This window comes from Marmota flaviventris, chromosome X (assembly GCF_047511675.1).
Source record: "Marmota flaviventris isolate mMarFla1 chromosome X, mMarFla1.hap1, whole genome shotgun sequence".
NCBI lineage: Eukaryota > Metazoa > Chordata > Mammalia > Rodentia > Sciuridae > Marmota > Marmota flaviventris.
The window spans coordinates 94,589,255-94,594,640 of NC_092518.1; the positions used below are offsets into that span (position 1 = coordinate 94,589,255).

Sequence of the window (5,386 nt, forward strand, 5' to 3'; positions counted from 1 at the left end):
CGGGGGTGGGGGGAGTTATAAATAAACAAATACCCACAAACCGGCTGGATTTTTAAACAGAATTTGCTTCAATCATCGCTGCGCCACATTTTCCCAACTGGCCTCCGTCATGAGAACAAGTGGGAACTTTCATACTGAATAGCTTTATTTTTTTTTCCGACTAGATGAATGGCAGGAGTTTTGGCTTGGGAGGCTGGTTTCCAATCCCCAGCACACAGTTTGCTGCCCTACTGTGCCCCATCCATCACATGTAGTGCCCTGTACAACATACCCAGTCATCATATCTGCTGCTGCAGCCTTCAAAAAGAATTGGGTCATTGTTTTATTACACCACTGAGAGAACTGCAAGCCTGTTAGGATTATGTCATTGATATTTGCGTGAAAAGGCAATCATGATATGCTGGTCATTTAACACAGCTGGGAATGCAACTGTGTTGTCATTGTCTGAGGTTCTCTGCCAGCCCCTCTGACTTCGTTTCCCAGCCCAGCCAGTGGAAATGGATCTCTCTGATGTATGTCACCTTTGAAATGCTTTCTAGCTCTTCAAAGAACCAAGCAGGATCTAACTCTTCATGCACTTGGACTTTTCTGCTTGTAGGCACCGCTTTCTGCAGGTGAGAGCAGCTTGCTTTCCATGAGTGTGGGAGTTGTACACTCTAGTGGTAAGATGCTGTAATACAGTATCATTTGTTCCCTAACTTACAGTTTGGGCTCAAGAACAAATGAAGGATGTTGTATGTGGGGAATGCCTCCATGGGAAAGTCATGTTTCAGAGTCTATTGTGACTTCTATTGTGTGCTTGTTTTGATAGGACCCATGCTTTCATTGTGGTTGTTAGTGTGCTTAAGCAGGGGTCTTGGGCACCATAATTCAAGTATATTTGCATTTATCAACAGGTTTTTATGATGGCAGAACATCTTAGTTCCAAAGGAGGAAATAATTAGCATTGATTACAGAAGTATAAACAGAGCTCAAGTTCATGTGCCAACTTTTCTATTGCAACTCATCAATCCTTCTGCCATTGATATGCTAGCTGGGGTTTTATGGCATATGGCCATTAAGGGACTCCTCAAAGGAATCTATGGCAGGGCACCTGTTCATTCCTCTTCTGGTTCCAATCCTTGCCAAACCACCTGTGCTCTTGCCAGCCACTTTGAGGTGTGACAGTCAGAGCTGGCCTGATAAGGGAGCCAGCCAAAGGGATGGAGTGCCTTAGCTAGAAATCTCCAAATCCCAAATGCTATGGCCATAAAGAACTCAGGTTCTTGAATATTTCTTGGCAACTGACCCCAAGTACTTTTTGCCTTCTGAGTGCTTTGGTATTTGTGTTGTTCCCCATTCCTGGTTTTGATCTGTCTTTTCCTTTTGGCCAAGTTTCCCTTTCTGTAAAATGGGGCTCTTGCTGGGATTAAATGAGAGAACATATCCAGACCTGGCATAGTGCCTGGCACAGAGTAAGTGCTCAATAAATGGTAGCTGTCATCTCCTTTTCCATGTCCAGGTTTCTTCTGGCTGTGTTCTCTGGACCTCCAATATTGGCCTGGACCAGGGCCTGTTCTTTCCCCTGACTGGCAAGCCAGGTTACCTGTCCCTCAGTCAAACTGGGCTCCCTTCTCTGGCAGTCTTCTGTTGTTCTTACCTGTCGCCATGTGGCACTCACTGTAACCACAGACTGCCCTCTGCCAACTTCTGACATTAACCTATTGAATCCTGGCAAAGAAGAACCAGTTTGCAGACAGGAATTTGCATGTGTGGGCCAGGCACAAGACCAGGAGGCAAAGCCATATTTCCCTGCCCTCCCCAATTGGGAGCAATTCACCCACATTCTGGTTAAAACCAGATGCTTCACACCCATGACTGCAATGCCACATATCCAACAGTTGCCTATAAGAAAAATAGAGTGGTTTTCACATTAGAAACATAACTTGCAGGTCACTTCTCAAATTTCCAAAAAGCAGCTACCAAACCTGGGTATTTTTCCCCTTGAAAACGACAAACCTGTTCAGTGTCTTGTAGGGACTTTCATTTGGAAGCCCTGGGAGAACTTATATGCTCTTTCTAAGGGGTCTCTGACTGCTTTAATTTTCAGGGAGTTAATATATTGGAGAAGATAAGAGATCTTCCCCAAACTCACCTGCTCTTTGACAATGCTATGTAGTTACCTTGGCAAACAGCCAGTCTGAACACTAAAAAAGAGGGAATGAAGGAATCCTGAATGCTATACTCCGTGCATGTCCAAACAAGGATGGTGTTTTGGGGCAACCGATAGAGGAGAAAAGAGATTTTTCAGACGAGGTGCTGTGAGCTGATCCCACCCTATTATATTCCATCCCACCAAAAAGAGAAGAAAGGATGTGTGGTAGCATTGTGATGCATCGTGACAACAGACTTCCCTGCCAGGGTCAGTTGCTCAACCTGAGAGTTTCTTCAGGCTGGGTAGCCACACCAGGGTCAAGAGCACAAGGTCATTTTAATGAGGTCATTACCATGGTTAGTTCTTATTTTTCCCCCAATTTTCATTTATTTTTGGCTCTTGTGGCAATGAAATCTTTTCAATAAAAATGTGGAACACTTCAAAAATTGGTGTGTCATCCTTGCGCAGGGGCTATGCTAGTCTTCTCTGTATCATTCTAATTTTAGTATATGTGCTGCGGAAGCCAGCACCCATGATCAGTTCTTAACCACTTTGACTCCATATTTTTTTGTTGAGGGCTTGTTGGTTATTGGTGCATTTGTTTGTAGCCCCTTGGAAGGAGAGTGAGAAGGGCACTAACATGATCAACTATTCTATATGTATCAGGCTTTGACATTCAGTCACATTATGAGGGACTCACTTAGGTCCAGCAACTGTGTGGTTATCATATGAAACAGGAGCTTCTTCCTATGTATTCAGAAGGAGTATGCTAATTTTCTAGTGTTTTCAACATTAGATATTTTTTTGGTTAGAGAAAGGCAGTTAAGTGTTGAACTAGTTCTTATCAGAAATTATCTCTTCCTCTTTCGAATCTCATGCAGATGTGTAAATGGTTTCATTCATGTCATTTTACTGATGAATCAATACGTCAAATAGCTTTTTTTGAGTCTTCATAATGGGTAAGGTGCTGCATTTCTAGACTATGTCTTATTTCATTTTCATTGCAAAGCTATGAGGTAGGAACTGTTATTATCTTAATTTTACAATGAAGAGACTGAAGCTTAGGGAACATGATACAAGATCACAGTCAGTAATTGGGGAGCTGGGATTCAAACTCAGATTTATGTACCTCAATTAAACTATACTTCCTTCAAGTAAAACACTGTAGGCCCTTCACAAAATTCAAGCTGGGTACAGTGGTGCATGCCTATAAATCCCTGTGACTTGGGAGGCTGAAGCAGGGTATTGCATGTTTGAGGCCAGCCTCAACAATTTAATGATGCCCTAAGCAACTTAGTGATACCCTGTCTCTAAATTTAAAAAATTAAAAAGACTGAAAGTGTAGCTCAGTGGTAGAGCACCCTTGGGTTCAATCCCAAGTACTGCAAAAAACACAGAATTCATCTACTGCTGTTACTCCTCCTCCTCTCCTTCCTCTTCCCCTTGCTTATGCAGCACTGCATTTGTCCAACAGGTTTTGGTGCTTTATACCCAGCAACCAATTGTAGAGTTCAAAGCCAGGCCTACATGCACGCATTCCATTTTTCTGTGCCGCTTGAAATAATGTAACACAGAGATGTGGGACATATACAGCTTGGGTAGTTTATTGACAGCTTGCTCAAAATTCACCAAACTTTAATTGAACACATATTAGATAAGCAAGCTAAAATTCCTGTGCCCAAGTTGCTCATAAGACCTTGCAGGCCTACAGATATGGGAAGCATACATTTAAATGTATTAAATTTTCTTCATTTGAAAAAGGGATGAACTTAGTATGTAGACTATCAGAATATGTGTAAACAGGGACTGTAAAAGGCTTTAAAGAGGCAGGCCTCTTTAAAGGAAAAAGGAGCAGAAGCCTTAGCCACCAAATAGCTATGAGTGTTATCCCTTTCTGAGCTTCCATTTCCTCATCTGGGGCAATAGTCACAGTCACCATTTAATGTTCACTTTACTGTGTACCAGGCACTGTGCTAGGTGATTTCCATTTAATCTTGATGATCATTATTCCCACTTTTCCCTTTTTAGAGCTAAGGCTCAGAGACATTAACTAACATACCCTGGGTCACACAGCTTTTCAGTGGTGCTATTTCTCTCTCCAGAATCCTCTTATAATCACTATGTTATATAGCCTCTCTTGTGTCCTGACTAAGCTCCATAGTCAAGTATTTTCTACTACGTTGCCTTAAAATAAATATGAAAATCACGGACAAACTTGCTTAACTGAGCCAAGAGGATAAACATTAGAAATAGCAATTAGTAGGTGAAATGCTGCCAGGAAGAGCTACACAAAAGCATAGAAAAGCAACAAGGGAGTTGACAATGATGGGAGTGGTGTGTGTGTGGCAGGAATTGCACGTTGATGGTTAACTGGATCCTCTCCAGCTCTTACCTTTCTCCTTCACCTTTCTGCTCCACAGTTTCTCAAGCTTCTCTAGAGAGCACAGCCCACTTAGATATAGCCCAAGCTGCCACAGGATGGCATCAGGCCAGAAATGGTAGGCCTAGGGCAGTGGGCCGCTGGGCTAGGAACCATAAATAACCATGTTAATGAAAACCAGCTTTGGCCCAAAGCCTTGTCCTTTCTTAAGACATTCTGTGCCTCTTGTAATGACCTAGTTATTTGAGAAAGGCCTAGCCTAGCATATACAACAATAAAAATAGCAGTTGCCCTTTAGTGAGCACTTACTTTGGGCCAGGACTTGTAGTAAACACTAACTAATTTAATCCTCACACAGCTGTGGAAAAGCAAGTATTAATATGTCTCCCACTTTGCACAGGAGGCAACAGGCTCAGAGAGGCTGTTATTTGTGCAAGTGCATACAGCTGATTGGAGCAAGAATTTGAAGCCTAAAGTGTCTATTTGCAGGGCTAGAGCTCTTAATTCCCCTACTTAATGAATGTCTGTTGGAGGAATAAACAGAAGAATGAATAGACTGATGTATTAATTCATTTCACCTTGCTCTGCAAACATTTAGTGAGTGCAATGTACGTGTCAGCCTCTGTGCTAGTCACTGAGGATTTTAATATTTAAAACACACACACACACACCCTACATGGACCCTGCCCTCGAAGAGTCCACAAAAGCGCTCTCTTATGCCATGACTTCTGGGGAGAAGTCATTTGAGTTTCTTCAACAGCAGTTTTTAATGATGCTATTAAATTCAACCCAAAGCAAAGGTTGTGCACTGGTGAGCAAAGGGTTTCAAATGAGAATGCGTCTTTGATTTATCATCGATTCAGCCAGAGAAT

The 5,386-nt window shown here is 42.4% G+C and overlaps 1 non-coding gene across 1 annotated transcript; it reads right to left on the minus strand.

Moving 5' to 3' along the window:
* Positions 1–2,557: 2,557 nt before the first annotated feature.
* On the minus strand, positions 2,558–2,664 carry LOC114092290 (U6 spliceosomal RNA). Its single transcript, XR_003582673.2, has one exon. It is a non-coding gene; the product is annotated as a U6 spliceosomal RNA (small nuclear RNA).
* Positions 2,665–5,386: the final 2,722 nt, after the last annotated feature.